Below are 22,750 nucleotides of genomic sequence, written 5' to 3'. Positions count from 1 at the left end.
TTCAAGTTCGCTTCATACTGGCTTTCCTGATCTCTTTGCACTCGCCTTGTCACAACTCTGTTGAAGTGTGAACGTAACTAATAGTGAGAAACTCTTAACTACGCTCAGTCTTGTATCCCACTCTTTGGTTGACGTTGTCGCTAATCAGATGAAGGTAGACTGCTCCACGATTGAGCTTCGTCTCCACTCACGGTGCACACGTTCTGCAAAGACAACCTTTGTTTTCCGTTGCATGCAAGATTACTGTCGGCTCTTCTACAGAAATCGACCTATGTAATTTACTGGTATCAGATTCTTGCCATATCAAACGGTCCCTTCATGACCGTAGGGCCACACACAGCGTGCTGCGGCACGCATCTGTTCTTCATTGCAGAGCTACAAACGTGGGTGAGCTCCACCTACTCTTCAGCACGGTCAAAGCGGTAGGGCTCGTCCGGGATTTGAACCCGGGACCTCCTGCACCCAAAGCAGGAATCATACCCCTAGACCAACGAGCCACTTGCCGGTGGCAGTGAAGGTAATCCCAAGCAGTCCAGCTCCGAGGAACACAAACTTTCATGTAAATCAGAAAGATAAGCGCTTTCTGAAGGCAGCGCCCACCACTGATGGAAAGAATATTAAAGGCAATGAATGTAGAGTGAATAATTTCATCGCGCTCTGCAGATGAACAGACGGTGGTGTTTCACTTTCGTCATGTGCTTTCTTAGCGTCAAGGGAAGGCAAATGCACTAAACAAAAGAACACCGGGAATCCGAAACACCAACTCATAACCAAAAGATAGCGGAATATACTGCAAGCAAAACTTCCAAACACGACTCCTGAAGGCGTCGGTGCCTTAAGAATTATTCCGTGCAGCAATGATCATCTACGAAGAGCCAACTGTATGTGTCGCTCCACCACGCAACTTTTTTTGATATCGTTTTACCTAAATTTCCATTACCTGTTCGTTACAAGAATACCGTGTGGCTTTCAACTGGTCTGCTTCGTCCAGCAGCGATAGTAGTAACTAAACCGACCACAGTATCATTAAAAGTAGGTCAGACACAAAAGTCGGAGTTGCTCTGTAGCTCATGTTATTCTGCTTTCAAATGCAATTGTATGGCTGGGAGTAGGGGCGTACTCCTGTAATGCAGGCGTCCGGGAGGCCGTTTCTGTGGGAGACATCTGGGAACAACTACAGACACGGCCGTTTCATTAGCTCAGGAACGACCGCGATGCTCTTATCGAGCTCTGCAGATTGACCGGACTGCAGTGCGGAATTTTCTGCTAGTGGTGGCTCGGGGTTAAGAGAAGTCGGGAGGTGTGAGCAAAACTACATCGGGAAACCGAAACAGACGACTCATAACGAAAAGATTGCGGAATGTACTGCAAAAGCAAACGTTGGAGAAGACGAACTCTGAAGCCGTCGGTGCTTTAACAATCATTCCGTGCAGCAACGATAATCTGGGAAGAGCGAAGGGTGGGTTCCGCTCGACCACACAACAAATTTTATATAATGTTCTACTTGTTCTAAATTTGCGTTTCCAGATCATCAGTAAAATACTGTGTGATTTACACCTGGCTTGCTTCTTCGAAAAGCGATATTAAGAAATACATCGACTGCAACGTCATTAGGGGTCGCGGGTCCGGGCGCCGGCGCGCCAGCGGCGGCCTGTCGGGGCTGCTGGTGCCTCCATGTAGAGCTACCGCTGGGCCCGGGCTCCTTGCCGCTAACGAAGTGATTGCTTTTGGTGACATCATACGCGATAGCGACTGCGCGAATTGACGGTAGCTCGTACGGAAAGCAAGAGTAGCTGATGCTACCGAGGACTCGGCCGCGTTCATTGCCGACGACTTCTTGGGCTCTTATTCGTGGTGGCATTCAGACAGGCAAGGGTGCTGTCGATTGTTGCGTACGAATGCGAAATACCTGCATTGTGCGTTTCCGCAAAGTGATTTTTACGCCAAAGTTGTGATCGTCCTGCAAGTTGTGTCACATGTGGATCTCAGAGCTTAGCAGTTTCCGTGGTGTAGCGGTTATCACGTCTGCCTAACAGGCAGAAGGTCTCCGTTTCGATTCCGGGCGTAATCACTTTTTCGTCGCACTCAACAAGACACTTGCTACAATCTCTACTGTGAACATTTAAATCAATTTCAAACGTCCAACCACCAGGCTGCAGATGGCTCAAATGATACGTGAAACTCTTTCAGAACCGGCTACTTGGTTTTTGTGCTTACCTGGAGGGCAGGAAATGCGCGGAACAGCCGCCGGCATGCCGGTAGTCGCCACACGTTTGCACAAAACGCAAGGGCTCGTCCGGGATTTGAACCCGGGACCTCCTGCACCCGAAGCAGGAATCATACCCCTAGACCAACGAGCCCTCTCGATGCACATGACTATCGCCTCCGTTCTTGGTATCACCGTGCAGAGCTGCTGCTCACCCAGCGTTCTCCCTGGCTGTTGCGGTTTGATTGTTTTTATCGTTGTCTTTTACTATAGCAACTTCTAGAATCGGACGGAGCTCGTAGCCGATGCCCTTGCTTACGCAGGAAAAATCTGTTGGAGCTACGGTTTTCCAGGTAGTACAACGGCAAAACCGTCGTTTCCGTGGTGTAGCGGTTATCACGTCTGCTTTACACGCAGAAGGTCCCCGGTTCGATCCCGGGCGGAAGCACGACTTTTTTTAAACCCGTTTTCGGATTCCATTTCCGAGATAACGTCACGTCTGCGTGTGCGGGATAATAAATGTCGTGTGCTACACCGATATCGCCTCATTTTACTGTCAAATGCTCTTGCTCCCATAGAGCACCGGTATTCAGTAACTCAGAACGCTCGTAGCTCCATTCTGGCCTGCAAAATTTAGTATCCATTTCTTCAAGACTACTTCAAGTTCGCTTCATACTGGCTTTCCTGATCTCTTTGCACTCGCCTTGTCACAACTCTGTTGAAGTGTGAACGTAACTAATAGTGAGAAACTCTTAACTACGCTCAGTCTTGTATCCCACTCTTTGGTTGACGTTGTCGCTAATCAGATGAAGGTAGACTGCTCCACGATTGAGCTTCGTCTCCACTCACGGTGCACACGTTCTGCAAAGACAACCTTTGTTTTCCGTTGCATGCAAGATTACTGTCGGCTCTTCTACAGAAATCGACCTATGTAATTTACTGGTATCAGATTCTTGCCATATCAAACGGTCCCTTCATGACCGTAGGGCCACACACAGCGTGCTGCGGCACGCATCTGTTCTTCATTGCAGAGCTACAAACGTGGGTGAGCTCCACCTACTCTTCAGCACGGTCAAAGCGGTAGGGCTCGTCCGGGATTTGAACCCGGGACCTCCTGCACCCAAAGCAGGAATCATACCCCTAGACCAACGAGCCACTTGCCGGTGGCAGTGAAGGTAATCCCAAGCAGTCCAGCTCCGAGGAACACAAACTTTCATGTAAATCAGAAAGAAAAGCGCTTTCTGAAGGCAGCGCCCACCACTGATGGAAAGAATATTAAAGGCAATGAATGTAGAGTGAATAATTTCATCGCGCTCTGCAGATGAACAGACGGTGGTGTTTCACTTTCGTCATGTGCTTTCTTAGCGTCAAGGGAAGGCAAATGCACTAAACAAAAGAACACCGGGAATCCGAAACACCAACTCATAACCAAAAGATAGCGGAATATACTGCAAGCAAAACTTCCAAACACGACTCCTGAAGGCGTCGGTGCCTTAAGAATTATTCCGTGCAGCAATGATCATCTACGAAGAGCCAACTGTATGTGTCGCTCCACCACGCAACTTTTTTTGATATCGTTTTACCTAAATTTCCATTACCTGTTCGTTACAAGAATACCGTGTGGCTTTCAACTGGTCTGCTTCGTCCAGCAGCGATAGTAGTAACTAAACCGACCACAGTATCATTAAAAGTAGGTCAGACACAAAAGTCGGAGTTGCTCTGTAGCTCATGTTATTCTGCTTTCAAATGCAATTGTATGGCTGGGAGTAGGGGCGTACTCCTGTAATGCAGGCGTCCGGGAGGCCGTTTCTGTGGGAGACATCTGGGAACAACTACAGACACGGCCGTTTCATTAGCTCAGGAACGACCGCGATGCTCTTATCGAGCTCTGCAGATTGACCGGACTGCAGTGCGGAATTTTCTGCTAGTGGTGGCTCGGGGTTAAGAGAAGTCGGGAGGTGTGAGCAAAACTACATCGGGAAACCGAAACAGACGACTCATAACGAAAAGATTGCGGAATGTACGGCAAAAGCAAACGTTGGAGAAGACGAACTCTGAAGCCGTCGGTGCTTTAACAATCATTCCGTGCAGCAACGATAATCTGGGAAGAGCGAAGGGTGGGTTCCGCTCGACCACACAACAAATTTTATATAATGTTCTACTTGTTCTAAATTTGCGTTTCCAGATCATCAGTAAAATACTGTGTGATTTACACCTGGCTTGCTTCTTCGAAAAGCGATATTAAGAAATACATCGACTGCAACGTCATTAGGGGTCGCGGGTCCGGGCGCCGGCGCGCCAGCGGCGGCCTGTCGGGGCTGCTGGTGCCTCCATGTAGAGCTACCGCTGGGCCCGGGCTCCTTGCCGCTAACGAAGTGATTGCTTTTGGTGACATCATATGCAATAGCGACTGCGCGAATTGACGGTAGCTCGTACGGAAAGCAAGAGTAGCTGATGCTACCGAGGACTCGGCCGCGTTCATTGCCGACGACTTCTTGGGCTCTAATTCATGGTGGCATTCAGACAGGCAAGGGTGATGTCGATTGTTAGGTACGAATGCGAAATTCCTGCATTGTGCGTTTCCGCAAAGTGATTTTTACGCCAAAGTTGTGATCGTCCTGCAAGTTGTGTCACATGTGGATCTCAGAGCTTAGCAGTTTCCGTGGTGTAGCGGTTACAACGTCTGCCTAACAGGCAGAAGGTCTCCGTTTCGATTCCGGGCGTAATCACTTTTTCGTCGCACTCAACAAGACACTTGCTACAATCTCTACTGTGAACATTTAAATCAATTTCAAACGTCCAACCACCATGCTGCAGATGGCTCAAATGATACGTGAAACTCTTTCAGAACCGGCTACTTGGTTTTTGTGCTTACCTGGAGGGCAGGAAATGCGCGGAACAGCCGCCGGCATGCCGGTAGTCGCCACACGTTTGCACAAAACGCAAGGGCTCGTCCGGGATTTGAACCCGGGACCTCCTGCACCCGAAGCAGGAATCATACTCCTAGACCAACGAGCCTTCTCGATGCACATGACTATCGCCTCCGTTCTTGGTATCACCGTGCAGAGCTGCTGCTCACCCAGCGTTCTCCCTGGCTGTTGCGGTTTGATTGTTTTTATCGTTGTCTTTTACTATAGCAACTTCTAGAATCGGACGGAGCTCGTAGCCGATGCCCTTGCTTACGCAGGAAAAATCTGTTGGAGCTACGGTTTTCCAGGTAGTAGAACGGCAGAACCGTCGTTTCCGTGGTGTAGCGGTTATCACGTCTGCTTTACACGCAGAAGGTCCCCGCTTCGACGCCGGGCGGAAGCACGGCTTTTTGTAAACCCGTTTTCGGATTCCATTTCCGAGATAACGTCACGTCTGCGTGTGCGGGATAATAAATGTCGTGTGCTACACCGATATCGCCTCATTTTACTGTCAAATGCTCTTGCTCCCATAGTGCACCGGTATTCAGTAACTCAGCACGCTCGTAGCTCCATTCTGGCCTGCAAAATTTAGTATCTATTTCTTCAAGACTACTTCAAGTTCGCTTCATACTGGCTTTCCTGATCTCTTTGCACTCGCCTTGTCACAACTCTGTTGAAGTGTGAACGTAACTAATAGTGAGAAACTCTTAACTACGCTCAGTCTTGTATCCCACTCTTTGGTTGACGTTGTCGCTAATCAGATGAAGGTAGACTGCTCCACGATTGAGCTTCGTCTCCACTCACGGTGCACACGTTCTGCAAAGACAACCTTTGTTTTCCGTTGCATGCAAGATTACTGTCGGCTCTTCTACAGAAATCGACCTATGTAATTTACTGGTATCAGATTCTTGCCATATCAAACGGTCCCTTCATGACCGTAGGGCCACACACAGCGTGCTGCGGCACGCATCTGTTCTTCATTGCAGAGCTACAAACGTGGGTGAGCTCCACCTACTCTTCAGCACGGTCAAAACGGTAGGGCTCGTCCGGGATTTGAACCCGGGACCTCCTGCACCCAAAGCAGGAATCATACCCCTAGACCAACGAGCCACTTGCCGGTGGCAGTGAAGGTAATCCCAAGCAGTCCAGCTCCGAGGAACACAAACTTTCATGTAAATCAGAAAGATAAGCGCTTTCTGAAGGCAGCGCCCACCACTGATGGAAAGAATATTAAAGGCAATGAATGTAGAGTGAATAATTTCATCGCGCTCTGCAGATGAACAGACGGTGGTGTTTCACTTTCGTCATGTGCTTTCTTAGCGTCAAGGGAAGGCAAATGCACTAAACAAAAGAACACCGGGAATCCGAAACACCAACTCATAACCAAAAGATAGCGGAATATACTGCAAGCAAAACTTCCAAACACGACTCCTGAAGGCGTCGGTGCCTTAAGAATTATTCCGTGCAGCAATGATCATCTACGAAGAGCCAACTGTATGTGTCGCTCCACCACGCAACTTTTTTTGATATCGTTTTACCTAAATTTCCATTACCTGTTCGTTACAAGAATACCGTGTGGCTTTCAACTGGTCTGCTTCGTCCAGCAGCGATAGTAGTAACTAAACCGACCACAGTATCATTAAAAGTAGGTCAGACACAAAAGTCGGAGTTGCTCTGTAGCTCATGTTATTCTGCTTTCAAATGCAATTGTATGGCTGGGAGTAGGGGCGTACTCCTGTAATGCAGGCGTCCGGGAGGCCGTTTCTGTGGGAGACATCTGGGAACAACTACAGACACGGCCGTTTCATTAGCTCAGGAACGACCGCGATGCTCTTATCGAGCTCTGCAGATTGACCGGACTGCAGTGCGGAATTTTCTGCTAGTGGTGGCTCGGGGTTAAGAGAAGTCGGGAGGTGTGAGCAAAACTACATCGGGAAACCGAAACAGACGACTCATAACGAAAAGATTGCGGAATGTACTGCAAAAGCAAACGTTGGAGAAGACGAACTCTGAAGCCGTCGGTGCTTTAACAATCATTCCGTGCAGCAACGATAATCTGGGAAGAGCGAAGGGTGGGTTCCGCTCGACCACACAACAAATTTTATATAATGTTCTACTTGTTCTAAATTTGCGTTTCCAGATCATCAGTAAAATACTGTGTGATTTACACCTGGCTTGCTTCTTCGAAAAGCGATATTAAGAAATACATCGACTGCAACGTCATTAGGGGTCGCGGGTCCGGGCGCCGGCGCGCCAGCGGCGGCCTGTCGGGGCTGCTGGTGCCTCCATGTAGAGCTACCGCTGGGCCCGGGCTCCTTGCCGCTAACGAAGTGATTGCTTTTGGTGACATCATATGCAATAGCGACTGCGCGAATTGACGGTAGCTCGTACGGAAAGCAAGAGTAGCTGATGCTACCGAGGACTCGGCCGCGTTCATTGCCGACGACTTCTTGGGCTCTAATTCATGGTGGCATTCAGACAGGCAAGGGTGATGTCGATTGTTAGGTACGAATGCGAAATTCCTGCATTGTGCGTTTCCGCAAAGTGATTTTTACGCCAAAGTTGTGATCGTCCTGCAAGTTGTGTCACATGTGGATCTCAGAGCTTAGCAGTTTCCGTGGTGTAGCGGTTATCACGTCTGCCTAACAGGCAGAAGGTCTCCGTTTCGATTCCGGGCGTAATCACTTTTTCGTCGCACTCAACAAGACACTTGCTACAATCTCTACTGTGAACATTTAAATCAATTTCAAACGTCCAACCACCAGGCTGCAGATGGCTCAAATGATACGTGAAACTCTTTCAGAACCGGCTACTTGGTTTTTGTGCTTACCTGGAGGGCAGGAAATGCGCGGAACAGCCGCCGGCATGCCGGTAGTCGCCACACGTTTGCACAAAACGCAAGGGCTCGTCCGGGATTTGAACCCGGGACCTCCTGCACCCGAAGCAGGAATCATACTCCTAGACCAACGAGCCTTCTCGATGCACATGACTATCGCCTCCGTTCTTGGTATCACCGTGCAGAGCTGCTGCTCACCCAGCGTTCTCCCTGGCTGTTGCGGTTTGATTGTTTTTATCGTTGTCTTTTACTATAGCAACTTCTAGAATCGGACGGAGCTCGTAGCCGATGCCCTTGCTTACGCAGGAAAAATCTGTTGGAGCTACGGTTTTCCAGGTAGTAGAACGGCAGAACCGTCGTTTCCGTGGTGTAGCGGTTATCACGTCTGCTTTACACGCAGAAGGTCCCCGCTTCGACGCCGGGCGGAAGCACGGCTTTTTGTAAACCCGTTTTCGGATTCCATTTCCGAGATAACGTCACGTCTGCGTGTGCGGGATAATAAATGTCGTGTGCTACACCGATATCGCCTCATTTTACTGTCAAATGCTCTTGCTCCCATAGTGCACCGGTATTCAGTAACTCAGCACGCTCGTAGCTCCATTCTGGCCTGCAAAATTTAGTATCTATTTCTTCAAGACTACTTCAAGTTCGCTTCATACTGGCTTTCCTGATCTCTTTGCACTCGCCTTGTCACAACTCTGTTGAAGTGTGAACGTAACTAATAGTGAGAAACTCTTAACTACGCTCAGTCTTGTATCCCACTCTTTGGTTGACGTTGTCGCTAATCAGATGAAGGTAGACTGCTCCACGATTGAGCTTCGTCTCCACTCACGGTGCACACGATCTGCAAAGACAACCTTTGTTTTCCGTTGCATGCAAGATTACTGTCGGCTCTTCTACAGAAATCGACCTATGTAATTTACTGGTATCAGATTCTTGCCATATCAAACGGTCCCTTCATGACCGTAGGGCCACACACAGCGTGCTGCGGCACGCATCTGTTCTTCATTGCAGAGCTACAAACGTGGGTGAGCTCCACCTACTCTTCAGCACGGTCAAAACGGTAGGGCTCGTCCGGGATTTGAACCCGGGACCTCCTGCACCGAAAGCAGGAATCATACCCCTAGACCAACGAGCCACTTGCCGGTGGCAGTGAAGGTAATCCCAAGCAGTCCAGCTCCGAGGAACACAAACTTTCATGTAAATCAGAAAGATAAGCGCTTTCTGAAGGCAGCGCCCACCACTGATGGAAAGAATATTAAAGGCAATGAATGTAGAGTGAATAATTTCATCGCGCTCTGCAGATGAACAGACGGTGGTGTTTCACTTTCGTCATGTGCTTTCTTAGCGTCAAGGGAAGGCAAATGCACTAAACAAAAGAACACCGGGAATCCGAAACACCAACTCATAACCAAAAGATAGCGGAATATACTGCAAGCAAAACTTCCAAACACGACTCCTGAAGGCGTCGGTGCCTTAAGAATTATTCCGTGCAGCAATGATCATCTACGAAGAGCCAACTGTATGTGTCGCTCCACCACGCAACTTTTTTTGATATCGTTTTACCTAAATTTCCATTACCTGTTCGTTACAAGAATACCGTGTGGCTTTCAACTGGTCTGCTTCGTCCAGCAGCGATAGTAGTAACTAAACCGACCACAGTATCATTAAAAGTAGGTCAGACACAAAAGTCGGAGTTGCTCTGTAGCTCATGTTATTCTGCTTTCAAATGCAATTGTATGGCTGGGAGTAGGGGCGTACTCCTGTAATGCAGGCGTCCGGGAGGCCGTTTCTGTGGGAGACATCTGGGAACAACTACAGACACGGCCGTTTCATTAGCTCAGGAACGACCGCGATGCTCTTATCGAGCTCTGCAGATTGACCGGACTGCAGTGCGGAATTTTCTGCTAGTGGTGGCTCGGGGTTAAGAGAAGTCGGGAGGTGTGAGCAAAACTACATCGGGAAACCGAAACAGACGACTCATAACGAAAAGATTGCGGAATGTACTGCAAAAGCAAACGTTGGAGAAGACGAACTCTGAAGCCGTCGGTGCTTTAACAATCATTCCGTGCAGCAACGATAATCTGGGAAGAGCGAAGGGTGGGTTCCGCTCGACCACACAACAAATTTTATATAATGTTCTACTTGTTCTAAATTTGCGTTTCCAGATCATCAGTAAAATACTGTGTGATTTACACCTGGCTTGCTTCTTCGAAAAGCGATATTAAGAAATACATCGACTGCAACGTCATTAGGGGTCGCGGGTCCGGGCGCCGGCGCGCCAGCGGCGGCCTGTCGGGGCTGCTGGTGCCTCCATGTAGAGCTACCGCTGGGCCCGGGCTCCTTGCCGCTAACGAAGTGATTGCTTTTGGTGACATCATATGCAATAGCGACTGCGCGAATTGACGGTAGCTCGTACGGAAAGCAAGAGTAGCTGATGCTACCGAGGACTCGGCCGCGTTCATTGCCGACGACTTCTTGGGCTCTAATTCATGGTGGCATTCAGACAGGCAAGGGTGATGTCGATTGTTAGGTACGAATGCGAAATTCCTGCATTGTGCGTTTCCGCAAAGTGATTTTTACGCCAAAGTTGTGATCGTCCTGCAAGTTGTGTCACATGTGGATCTCAGAGCTTAGCAGTTTCCGTGGTGTAGCGGTTACAACGTCTGCCTAACAGGCAGAAGGTCTCCGTTTCGATTCCGGGCGTAATCACTTTTTCGTCGCACTCAACAAGACACTTGCTACAATCTCTACTGTGAACATTTAAATCAATTTCAAACGTCCAACCACCATGCTGCAGATGGCTCAAATGATACGTGAAACTCTTTCAGAACCGGCTACTTGGTTTTTGTGCTTACCTGGAGGGCAGGAAATGCGCGGAACAGCCGCCGGCATGCCGGTAGTCGCCACACGTTTGCACAAAACGCAAGGGCTCGTCCGGGATTTGAACCCGGGACCTCCTGCACCCGAAGCAGGAATCATACTCCTAGACCAACGAGCCTTCTCGATGCACATGACTATCGCCTCCGTTCTTGGTATCACCGTGCAGAGCTGCTGCTCACCCAGCGTTCTCCCTGGCTGTTGCGGTTTGATTGTTTTTATCGTTGTCTTTTACTATAGCAACTTCTAGAATCGGACGGAGCTCGTAGCCGATGCCCTTGCTTACGCAGGAAAAATCTGTTGGAGCTACGGTTTTCCAGGTAGTAGAACGGCAGAACCGTCGTTTCCGTGGTGTAGCGGTTATCACGTCTGCTTTACACGCAGAAGGTCCCCGCTTCGACGCCGGGCGGAAGCACGGCTTTTTGTAAACCCGTTTTCGGATTCCATTTCCGAGATAACGTCACGTCTGCGTGTGCGGGATAATAAATGTCGTGTGCTACACCGATATCGCCTCATTTTACTGTCAAATGCTCTTGCTCCCATAGTGCACCGGTATTCAGTAACTCAGAACGCTCGTAGCTCCATTCTGGCCTGCAAAATTTAGTATCTATTTCTTCAAGACTACTTCAAGTTCGCTTCATACTGGCTTTCCTGATCTCTTTGCACTCGCCTTGTCACAACTCTGTTGAAGTGTGAACGTAACTAATAGTGAGAAACTCTTAACTACGCTCAGTCTTGTATCCCACTCTTTGGTTGACGTTGTCGCTAATCAGATGAAGGTAGACTGCTCCACGATTGAGCTTCGTCTCCACTCACGGTGCACACGTTCTGCAAAGACAACCTTTGTTTTCCGTTGCATGCAAGATTACTGTCGGCTCTTCTACAGAAATCGACCTATGTAATTTACTGGTATCAGATTCTTGCCATATCAAACGGTCCCTTCATGACCGTAGGGCCACACACAGCGTGCTGCGGCACGCATCTGTTCTTCATTGCAGAGCTACAAACGTGGGTGAGCTCCACCTACTCTTCAGCACGGTCAAAACGGTAGGGCTCGTCCGGGATTTGAACCCGGGACCTCCTGCACCCAAAGCAGGAATCATACCCCTTTTTTTTTTTTTTTTTTTTTTATTATCTGTCGTCTTAAGTGGTCGACATACTTGCAAGTAGCTGCGAGATCTTAAGAAAAGAAACGCTGCACCATTGCTTTTTCCGCACTCGAATGACTGAATTGCGATTCTTAAAAAAGAGAGAAATGAATGTTGGCTCTGTCCAACGCTTCCAAGCACGTCTGTGTACTCACGAACTCGGCGTCGACGCGAGAAAATGACGGGAGCGCACTCGTCTGGCCTGCGACGGCTTTCTGCAGTCCCAGCGTCAGTGAGAGGAGAACCTGTAGCCACAGTAAGCAGCAGCCGTCGCGACACTCAGTATTGTTAAACGGAAATTTTCGTCTTGTTGAAGATGGCGCCATCGGTTTGCAACCGCGTTCACGTGTGTGAAAATATTTGCTCCTCTTTACGCAAAATCGCACGCAGCCGGTAGGATGCGAACCTACGCTCCCAGAGGGAATCTGATTTCGAGTCAGACGCCTTAACCACTTTTTTTTTTTTTTTTTTTTTCATCAAAATTTAGGCAGTGGCGGGGATCGAACCCGGGAACGAAGCCGTTTTGATTATGAATCAAAGACGCTATCCTTTTTTTTTTTTTTTTTTTTTTTTTTTTTGAATTTTTTTCAAAATTCAGTTCCGCCCAGCGGGAGCTCGAACCCTCGACCCTGAGATTAAGAATATCATGTTCTACTGACTGAGCTTTTTTTTTTTTTTTTTTTTTTTTTTTTTTTTTTTTTTTTTTTTTTTTTTTTAAACAAGCAGCGTGAGGCAGGCGGAGGCAAAGCGGGCAGGGGTCAAAATCTCGAGGCCTGGCCGCGATGTCTCCACCCAGTCCTGTTGCTGAGGCGTGTCTTTATCATAGTTTTCAATAAGAAATTTTACATCTTGTGTATACGTAGATATATGCTGTTTTGCCTTCGAAATCCTGAACCAAAAGATGCTTCATTTGAAACAAAAAATTTATGTCATGCCGAGGCAATAGAGATTGAAGGTTATAGCTTTAGTGCTTTTTTTTTTTTTTTTTTTTTTTTTTTTTTTTTTTTTTTTTTTTTTTTTTTTTTCTCATCCACTGCTTCTCGGCAACCTAGCATACTTCTTTGTAATATATAATAAAGTTGTAGGAAGTAGTGGACCCTGAACCTGTATATTATTGTTTTAATTTCTGTTTAGTTTTTTATTGTTATTATTATTATTTTTGTTTGTTTGTTATTTTTTTTATTGTAAAAGAAAAATCTTCATGGAATGTGAAGAAGGAATTTTATGTTAAGGCACTAATTCCATAGCCTCCTTTCCTTCTTGAGATTAATAATAATAATAAAAAAGTATGTTCCCTTCCATGGAAACAAATGAGACTTCCTACTCAGTCATAAAATGAATGTATAAGAAAACAATTTATCTTTAACCCTGCGATACTGGCTTTCGGCTTCGGCTTCTTCTGTGCAATAAACAAAATAGCCTTCTTTGCCAGCAGAGGATAAGTGATTGTAATATGAAACTGTAAAATTGTACTTCTCCCCAATTGTTTTTGTTTAAGCGTCGTTTCGCTTAAATAAACGATTTTTGTTTATCTCGTTGGCTTGTCAACCAATGCCCAGTCGCTCGAATACAATTTTAAGCATATTACCGTAGTTTTTCTTGTGGTCTTTATATTTCAGGGCGTTATAAAAAGCACACTTCAAGTACATGTAAAAATCAGTGGAATTGTCATTTCCCAGGTGATTAATTACGTAATTCACATAGTGTCCCATTAACCAATGGACCGAGTTGTTTTTTGCTGCTGGAAAATAGCAAGTCTGAGGCCTGAGGAATGTAACAGGGGGAAAATTTTCCACCGAAGATCTCGTAAGAAAAGCCAGTTGTTCCCTAATCCAATTACAGAGTTGTAGATTGCCACCGCACGTGAATCTGTGCACTAACGTGTCGATCAATTTACATTTGAGACATAGGTTCGTGTCGCTAACGCCGATTGCATGTAACCTTTCATTGGTGCTTACGGTCTCATTCACTGTTTTATACCACGCTGACTTGACGTCCGATGGTAGACCACGCATATTAATATTTTTCCATATGGCGTCCCAATCAGTGTGTGGGTATTTACTTTCCAATTTGTTTCTCCCCTCCATTTTCTTTCGATGGCACAGAATATCGCGGGCCGTGATCCGTCGTGAGTTGATGATGACACCGCCGAGATAGCTGAATTCCACAAAATATACACGAACGTACTGGAGCCGGTTATTTATTTTTTGCACATTCACCGGCGCCTGTAAACTGGCAGGCCTGACAACTTCAAATAATTTAGTTGTAATGCTATCAGCGTGGTCGCTAAGGATAGTGGCGGTCCTTTTTATAAAAAGCGCAGACGCCTTATTTCTGATGTCAACTAACCCCAAACCTCCATTCCTGGGATCTAAGGTCGCAGTTTTTGCGTCGACTCTGAAGATATCCCCTCTCCAAAGATAGCTGGCAATGGTAGACATTATCTTTTTTCCAATCATTTTCGGTAGTGGGAAGATCTGTGCTATAAAGTAACTCCTGGAGAGAATGCAGTGGTTAATGAAAATCACCCTCTGAACTTGGTTCATGTTACGGTGGAGGTTTTCCCTTGTTGTTCCAAGAAGTTGTCCCGACGTATTTCTCCAATTGATAGCTGCCATTTTTAACGGACAAGGTGTCAGTGTTATTCCTAGTGCTTTGCATTGGGTGACCATTGTGGCCCAGGCTAAGGTGGTATGTTGAAAACCCCGCAGGTTTAGGAGTTTGCTTTTGTTTGCGTTGACACCTGCTCCGGAGACTCTACAGTACTTTTTAATTAGCGTTTCCAATTTCAAAATGTCGTCGGGATTTCGCAGGACGACTCCGACATCATCGGCATAGGCGTTTATGACTGTTCGGTGACCAGATAATGTGATGCCAGTTAGAGTGGCATGAACACTGCGGAGGAAAGGTTCTAATGAAAGCACGAATAGGAACATGGAGAGGGGGCTTCCTTGAGGAACGCCGCGCCTGATCTGAATCTGCTTTGTCCTCTGGCAGTTAACTGATATACAAGCGCTGATGCCTGTTGCAACATTTCTGATCACACTTACGACTCGCTCATTAAAACCTATTTTGTTCAGTGTGGCACTAAGGAATCTATGATCCACACGATCAAATGCTTTCTGGAAGTCAATAAACATGATAGCACATTTTATGGTGGTCACAGCAGTGATTGCAATTATATCTCTATATTCAGCTATGCTTTTGAAAATGCTCTTGGTAGGCACACAGGACTGGTATGGACTTACTATCTTTTTGGCCAACTGTGAGAGTCTGTTGTTTAAAATTCTGCCGATGATTTTATAATCGGAGTTTAACAGGGAGATAGGACGAAAGTTGTTGAGGTTTCTTTTTGCAGCATTTTTTGGGATTAGTACTATTGTGCTCTCTTTAAAAACAGCAGGTAAATGCTTTCCCTGAAGCACCTCGTTCGTCATTCGGGTAAACATGTCACCAATCAGTGGCCAGTATCGTTTATAAAATTCAACAGGCAAACCATCCGGTCCCGGCGATTTCCTCAGAGGAGATTTGCAGATGATTCTGTGGATATCTTCATTAGTACACTCAACGAGAAGGTCTTCGTTTTCCTCGTCCGAGACCTGTGGAGCTATGTAACTAAGGAACTCATCGAAGGACTCTTCACATACCGGGTTGGCAGTGTATAGGTCTTCGTAATATTTGTGCACTGCATTGACGATGTCTCTCTGAGTCGTGAGTGTCTCGCCAGTTTCAGACTGAAGTCCATCAATGAAGGTGCGTCTCCTGTTTCTTTCGTGCTTCAGTAGATGGTACAAGGAAGCATGTTCATCCTCCACGACTGTCTTAGCCTTGGATTTTAATTTCAGACCCTCCATCTGCTGTCTTTTAAGACTGAGCAATTTGGCCTTAGTTTGCTTGATATCTGCCAGACGGACGTTGGAAGTGTTTGCCTGCTCATATAAATTTCGCAGCATGGTATAATAAAATTCTATGGAATTTTTTAAGTCTTTCGATCGTTGTACACTATACTGGATGAGAACTTTTCTCAGTTTAGGCTTTGCCCTGTTGCACCACCAGTCTAGTACTGAGACGTGTCTATCTGCAGAGCGGAGGCACAATGCCCACGCTTCTGTCAAACTTTCTTCTAATCCGTCGTCCTGCATCAGTGACGTATTAAGGTGCCATGAACTTCTAAAACGGCGAGTGGGTTGCGCAGTAAGGTTGATGGAAGCTAGCACGGAGCTATGATCAGAAAAGTAAACTGGAATCGTCTCTGCTTTAATGAAGGAGCTAACTAGACTTTGCGATATGTAAAGTCTGTCGATCCTGCTACGTGAGTGAGGACCTAGGAATGTAAATGCCACAAATGTGGGATACATTATTTCCCAAGCATCTTTAAGCTGTAAAACAGTGACGAAACGCTTCAGTTCATTGCAGGTATTAAAATTCGGAACCTGGTCTTTCTTATTTATCACACAATTAAAATCACCGCCTATTATAAGATCTTTTGGGTTTTTCCGTAATAAATAAATGATTTCTTGTTTATAGAACTGTGCTCTTTCCATTCTATTGGATGTGCCAGAAGGGGCATACAGATTGATAAGGGTAGAACCAAAGACTTTTATACCTATCGCTCTGCCGGAGTCCAACCTCTCGATATCCGAGACAGGAATCCCCTCCCTGACTAAAATTGCTGTACCGACGTTGGTGTCAAGTGAGACATTTAAAATCGCCAAATATCCAGGCACTGTAAGATTAGTCAGCACTACTTCCTGTAGGAAAGCAATGTCCGTCCCTGACTCATATAAATAATCCTTGAGCGCTGTAACTTTAGTCACGGATGTAATCCTGTTAATATTGATAGTCGTAATTGTATATGCCTGGGACATTTAGTTTGCATAAAAAGTAAATAAGTGATTAAAAAGATAAAAAAATATTAATAAAAAAAAGAGATGTGCAGCTCCTAGAAGGGAGAAACGACTCTGCTTAAACAAACATCTAAAAGAATAGTCAGTATTTGAAGCTCGGTAAACACTTCATCTGGTTCCTCTGAAATATGACTAAGACAGTAGTACAATTAGAAATGAAACTGGTTCAACAAAATCCTTTTTTTTTTTTCATCTTACAGCCTCATTTTGGTGCAGGATTCCGAACATCTCGGGTTTTAGTTTTACCGAGGGGCTTTGCATCACTAATGTCACTTGAAGGTACCTCCTTAGGTCTTTCCGTGATGATTTCATACAAGACGTTCTTGGCCGTCGCTTCCTCTTGTGCTGGTTGTTGTTTGCTTTGGTTACGGGAAGCTTTGAGATTAGGTTGCGGTTTGAGTCGGCGTCTTCGGACATCTTGGTTCAACGCGCCGTCATTCGGATTGTCTATCTTTACCACCGTTGTGACCGAAGCTGCCTCAACAGCGTCCTTTTTACGAGTGCCATTTCCTTGTTCTTCCGTCACTAGCTCCAGAGCACTGACTGAGTCGGCGGTTTGTGGGTCTGTAAATTCTTGAGTTGGGTTCCGCTCCGTCACCTCTTGTGCTTCGGAGTGCGCCTCTTCCGTCTCCGCGACAATCGTTACTGCGTCCCCTCCGTGGACCGTTTGTACCTGTTCAGCCGCCGACAGCGGCCGGGTTGCCTTAGCGGCTGTCGTCACGTCAATACATGTACTGTTTGTTTCCTCGAGCACATCCGCATTACACTGCTTCTGCTTGCGGGTGGAAGGCGAATTACGGGCGGACTCGCCGTCCGAGCCGTCATCGGTCATTTCCAACGGTCGCTTCTTATTCTGGAGATCGCAATCGGGAACAGAAGGGTGTGATGTAATGACGCTCAGGGGAGGGAACTCCGTAGTAGTTATGGCGGGCACTGCAGAAGTACATGCACCACTGTCGTTAACCGAAAGAAGGGAAGTGCTATTTGGTAAGACATCGCTGAGGGTCAGTTTTTGACGCTGTGTTAGATTGTTCCGAAGAACAAAAACACGGCGCGGACAATCTTGTCGGAAATGACCTGTCTCATTGCAAATATTGCACGTGCGCTCCTGACCAGAATACACAACATGTGCTTTATGGCCTGCAACGGATATATGGGACGGAATGTTGGCTTTCACCTCCATTTCAACGGATCTAATGCCATTAAAACACTGTATCTTGTATAGCTTCGACCATCTTTCGTTATAGATAGATTTAACTTCGCCATATTTAGATAGAGCGTCCTTGATCAACTGATTATCAATTTCAATTGGAACATTCAAAATCCTGACATTGGTGTACATGATATCAGCTTTTCGTACAGAGACATTACTTTTTGAACCGTCTCGATGAACAAATTCGACGGAATTACCCCATTTTGCAAGCAACTTATCGACTGTCACTGAGTTCAGAAATTTAACAAAAACACAGTATTTTTCAGCATCTAATTGCGTGGTATGAACAGAGTCAGAATTTATACCGATTACCTCAGTCAGCCAATCGTGGATTTCCAGCGCAGTGGGTTGGACCGGCCGTGTTTCTTTCTCGAACGAGAAGACTAAAGTATTCTTCCTGACGGTGTCAGACATGGTCGTCGGTTCCGACGAAATTCCGGCAACAACCGAAATTGCGGCGAAGCACGAGACGTGGAACGGACGAAAGCACTATAAAAACACTTATCAGAGACACCACTCAAAAAATAACAGCGAAAATGTACAGCTAACTTCACGTAAACACCAAACACCGGCGATAGCGCTAACGTACGCGGAGTAAACAACAAGCACGTCCGACCGCGGCGACGGCTAAAGCCAGAATGGACCAACGAGCCACTTGCCGGTGGCAGTGAAGGTAATCCCAAGCAGTCCAGCTCCGAGGAACACAAACTTTCATGTAAATCAGAAAGAAAAGCGCTTTCTGAAGGCAGCGCCCACCACTGATGGAAAGAATATTAAAGGCAATGAATGTAGAGTGAATAATTTCATCGCGCTCTGCAGATGAACAGACGGTGGTGTTTCACTTTCGTCATGTGCTTTCTTAGCATCAAGGGAAGGCAAATGCACTAAACAAAAGAACACCGGGAATCCGAAACACCAACTCATAACCAAAAGATAGCGGAATATACTGCAAGCAAAACTTCCAAACACGACTCCTGAAGGCGTCGGTGCCTTAAGAATTATTCCGTGCAGCAATGATCATCTACGAAGAGCAAACTGTATGTGTCGCTCCACCACGCAACTTTTTTTGATATCGTTTTACCTAAATTTCCATTACCTGTTCGTTACAAGAATACCGTGTGGCTTTCAACTGGTCTGCTTCGTCCAGCAGCGATAGTAGTAACTAAACCGACCACAGTATCATTAAAAGTAGGTCAGACACAAAAGTCGGAGTTGCTCTGTAGCTCATGTTATTCTGCTTTCAAATGCAATTGTATGGCTGGGAGTAGGGGCGTACTCCTGTAATGCAGGCGTCCGGGAGGCCGTTTCTGTGGGAGACATCTGGGAACAACTACAGACACGGCCGTTTCATTAGCTCAGGAACGACCGCAATGCTCTTATCGAGCTCTGCAGATTGACCGGACTGCAGTGCGGAATTTTCTGCTAGTGGTGGCTCGGGGTTAAGAGAAGTCGGGAGGTGTGAGCAAAACTACATCGGGAAACCGAAACAGACGACTCATAACGAAAAGATTGCGGAATGTACTGCAAAAGCAAACGTTGGAGAAGACGAACTCTGAAGCCGTCGGTGCTTTAACAATCATTCCGTGCAGCAACGATAATCTGGGAAGAGCGAAGGGTGGGTTCCGCTCGACCACACAACAAATTTTATATAATGTTCTACTTGTTCTAAATTTGCGTTTCCAGATCATCAGTAAAATACTGTGTGATTTACACCTGGCTTGCTTCTTCCAAAAGCGATATTAAGAAATACATCGACTGCAACGTCATTAGGGGTCGCGGGTCCGGGCGCCCGCGCGCCAGCGGCGGCCTGTCGGGGCTGCTGGTGCCTCCATGTAGAGCTACCGCTGGGCCCGGGCTCCTTGCCGCTAACGAAGTGATTGATTTTGGTGACATCATATGCAATAGCGACTGCGCGAATTGACGGTAGCTCGTACGGAAAGCAAGAGTAGCTGATGCTACCGAGGACTCGGCCGCGAGCTTGTCCGACGACTTCTTGGGCTCTTATTCATGGTGGCATTCAAACAGGCAAGGGTGCTGTCGATTGTTGCGTACGAATGCGAAATACCTGCATTGTGCGTTTCCGCAAAGTGATTTTTACGCCAAAGTTGTGATCGTCCTGCAAGTTGTGTCACATGTGGATCTCAGAGCTTAGCAGTTTCCGTGGTGTAGCGGTTATCACGTCTGCCTAACAGGCAGAAGGTCTCCGTTTCGATTCCGGGCGTAATCACTTTTTCGTCGCACTCAACAAGACACTTGCTACAATCTCTACTGTGAACATTTAAATCAATTTCAAACGTCCAACCACCAGGCTGCAGATGGCTCAAATGATACGTGAAACTCTTTCAGAACCGGCTACTTGGTTTTTGTGCTTACCTGGAGGGCAGGAAATGCGCGGAACAGCCGCCGGCATGCCGGTAGTCGCCACACGTTTGCACAAAACGCAAGGGCTCGTCCGGGATTTGAACCCGGGACCTCCTGCACCCGAAGCAGGAATCATACTCCTAGACCAACGAGCCTTCTCGATGCACATGACTATCGCCTCCGTTCTTGGTATCACCGTGCAGAGCTGCTGCTCACCCAGCGTTCTCCCTGGCTGTTGCGGTTTGATTGTTTTTATCGTTGTCTTTTACTATAGCAACTTCTAGAATCGGACGGAGCTCGTAGCCGATGCCCTCGCTTACGCAGGAAAAATCTGTTGGAGCTACGGTTTTCCAGGTAGTACAACGGCAAAACCGTCGTTTCCGTGGTGTAGCGGTTATCACGTCTGCTTTACACGCAGAAGGTACCCGGTTCGATCCCGGGCGGAAGCACGACTTTTTTTAAACCCGTTTTCGGATTCCATTTCCGAGATAACGTCACGTCTGCGTGTGCGGGATAATAAATGTCGTGTGCTACACCGATATCGCCTCATTTTACTGTCAAATGCTCTTGCTCCCATAGTGCACCGGTATTCAGTAACTCAGAACGCTCGTAGCTCCATTCTGGCCTGCAAAATTTAGTATCCATTTCTTCAAGACTACTTCAAGTTCGCTTCATACTGGCTTTCCTGATCTCTTTGCACTCGCCTTGTCACAACTCTGTTGAAGTGTGAACGTAACTAATAGTGAGAAACTCTTAACTACGCTCAGTCTTGTATCCCACTCTTTGGTTGACGTTGTCGCTAATCAGATGAAGGTAGACTGCTCCACGATTGAGCTTCGTCTCCACTCACGGTGCACACGTTCTGCAAAGACAACCTTTGTTTTCCGTTGCATGCAAGATTACTGTCGGCTCTTCTACAGAAATCGACCTATGTAATTTACTGGTATCAGATTCTTGCCATATCAAACGGTCCCTTCATGACCGTAGGGCCACACACAGCGTGCTGCGGCACGCATCTGTTCTTCATTGCAGAGCTACAAACGTGGGTGAGCTCCACCTACTCTTCAGCACGGTCAAAACGGTAGAGCTCTTCCGGGATTTGATCCCGGGACCTCCTGCACCCAAAGCAGGAATCATACCCCCACACCAACGAGCCACTTGCCGGTGGCAGTGAAGGTAATCCCAAGCAGTCCAGCTCCGAGGAACACAAACTCATGTAAATCAGAAAGAAAAGCGCTTTCTGAAGGCAGCGCCCACCACTGATGGAAAGAATATTAAAGGCAATGAATGTAGAGTGAATAATTTCATCGCGCTCTGCAGATGAACAGACGGTGGTGTTTCACTTTCGTCATGTGCTTTCTTAGCATCAAGGGAAGGCAAATGCACTAAACAAAAGAACACCGGGAATCCGAAACACCAACTCATAACGAAAAGATAGCGGAATATACTGCAAGCAAAACTTCCAAACACGACTCCTGAAGGCGTCGGTGCCTTAAGAATTATTCCGTGCAGCAATGATCATCTACGAAGAGCCAACTGTATGTGTCGCTCCACCACGCAACTTTTTTTGATATCGTTTTACCTAAATTTCCATTACCTGTTCGTTACAAGAATACCGTGTGGCTTTCAACTGGTCTGCTTCTTCCAGCAGCGATAGTAGTAACTAAACCGACCACAGTATCATTAAAAGTAGGTCAGACACAAAAGTCGGAGTTGCTCTGTAGCTCATGTTATTCTGCTTTCAAATGCAATTGTATGGCTGGGAGTAGGGGCGTACTCCTGTAATGCAGGCGTCCGGGAGGCCGTTTCTGTGGGAGACATCTGGGAACAACTACAGACACGGCCGTTTCATTAGCTCAGGAACGACCGCGATGCTCTTATCGAGCTCTGCAGATTGACCGGACTGCAGTGCGGAATTTTCTGCTAGTGGTGGCTCGGGGTTAAGAGAAGTCGGGAGGTGTGAGCAAAACTACATCGGGAAACCGAAACAGACGACTCATAACGAAAAGATTGCGGAATGTACTGCAAAAGCAAACGTTGGAGAAGACGAACTCTGAAGCCGTCGGTGCTTTAACAATCATTCCGTGCAGCAACGATAATCTGGGAAGAGCGAAGGGTGGGTTCCGCTCGACCACACAACAAATTTTATATAATGTTCTACTTGTTCTAAATTTGCGTTTCCAGATCATCAGTAAAATACTGTGTGATTTACACCTGGCTTGCTTCTTCGAAAAGCGATATTAAGAAATACATCGACTGCAACGTCATTAGGGGTCGCGGGTCCGGGCGC

General features: G+C 46.9%; 14 non-coding genes across 14 annotated transcripts; 5 read left to right on the top strand and 9 right to left on the bottom strand.

Moving 5' to 3' along the window:
* Positions 1–425: 425 nt before the first annotated feature.
* Trnap-ugg (transfer RNA proline (anticodon UGG)) lies at positions 426–497 on the bottom strand. The gene has a single exon. It is a non-coding gene; the product is annotated as a tRNA-Pro (tRNA).
* Positions 498–2,288: 1,791 nt separating this feature from the next.
* On the bottom strand, positions 2,289–2,360 carry Trnap-cgg (transfer RNA proline (anticodon CGG)). Its single transcript has one exon. It is a non-coding gene; the product is annotated as a tRNA-Pro (tRNA).
* A 221-nt stretch (positions 2,361–2,581) lies between these two features.
* Positions 2,582–2,654, top strand: Trnav-uac (transfer RNA valine (anticodon UAC)). Its single transcript has one exon. It is a non-coding gene; the product is annotated as a tRNA-Val (tRNA).
* A 635-nt stretch (positions 2,655–3,289) lies between these two features.
* Positions 3,290–3,361, bottom strand: Trnap-ugg (transfer RNA proline (anticodon UGG)). Its single transcript has one exon. It is a non-coding gene; the product is annotated as a tRNA-Pro (tRNA).
* A 1,791-nt stretch (positions 3,362–5,152) lies between these two features.
* Positions 5,153–5,224, bottom strand: Trnap-cgg (transfer RNA proline (anticodon CGG)). Its single transcript has one exon. It is a non-coding gene; the product is annotated as a tRNA-Pro (tRNA).
* Positions 5,225–5,445: 221 nt separating this feature from the next.
* On the top strand, positions 5,446–5,518 carry Trnav-uac (transfer RNA valine (anticodon UAC)). Its single transcript has one exon. It is a non-coding gene; the product is annotated as a tRNA-Val (tRNA).
* Positions 5,519–6,153: 635 nt separating this feature from the next.
* On the bottom strand, positions 6,154–6,225 carry Trnap-ugg (transfer RNA proline (anticodon UGG)). The gene has a single exon. It is a non-coding gene; the product is annotated as a tRNA-Pro (tRNA).
* Positions 6,226–8,016: 1,791 nt separating this feature from the next.
* Trnap-cgg (transfer RNA proline (anticodon CGG)) lies at positions 8,017–8,088 on the bottom strand. The gene has a single exon. It is a non-coding gene; the product is annotated as a tRNA-Pro (tRNA).
* A 221-nt stretch (positions 8,089–8,309) lies between these two features.
* Positions 8,310–8,382, top strand: Trnav-uac (transfer RNA valine (anticodon UAC)). Its single transcript has one exon. It is a non-coding gene; the product is annotated as a tRNA-Val (tRNA).
* A 635-nt stretch (positions 8,383–9,017) lies between these two features.
* Trnar-ucg (transfer RNA arginine (anticodon UCG)) lies at positions 9,018–9,089 on the bottom strand. Its single transcript has one exon. It is a non-coding gene; the product is annotated as a tRNA-Arg (tRNA).
* A 1,791-nt stretch (positions 9,090–10,880) lies between these two features.
* Trnap-cgg (transfer RNA proline (anticodon CGG)) lies at positions 10,881–10,952 on the bottom strand. The gene has a single exon. It is a non-coding gene; the product is annotated as a tRNA-Pro (tRNA).
* A 221-nt stretch (positions 10,953–11,173) lies between these two features.
* Trnav-uac (transfer RNA valine (anticodon UAC)) lies at positions 11,174–11,246 on the top strand. The gene has a single exon. It is a non-coding gene; the product is annotated as a tRNA-Val (tRNA).
* Positions 11,247–20,543: 9,297 nt separating this feature from the next.
* Positions 20,544–20,615, bottom strand: Trnap-cgg (transfer RNA proline (anticodon CGG)). The gene has a single exon. It is a non-coding gene; the product is annotated as a tRNA-Pro (tRNA).
* A 221-nt stretch (positions 20,616–20,836) lies between these two features.
* Trnav-uac (transfer RNA valine (anticodon UAC)) lies at positions 20,837–20,909 on the top strand. The gene has a single exon. It is a non-coding gene; the product is annotated as a tRNA-Val (tRNA).
* The last annotated feature ends 1,841 nt before the right edge of the window (positions 20,910–22,750 follow it).

This window comes from Schistocerca gregaria, chromosome 2 (assembly GCF_023897955.1).
Source record: "Schistocerca gregaria isolate iqSchGreg1 chromosome 2, iqSchGreg1.2, whole genome shotgun sequence".
Classification (NCBI taxonomy): Eukaryota; Metazoa; Arthropoda; class Insecta; order Orthoptera; family Acrididae; genus Schistocerca; species Schistocerca gregaria.
The sequence above is the reverse complement of the archived record's forward strand: the minus strand, read 5'-3'. Positions and strand labels throughout refer to the sequence as shown.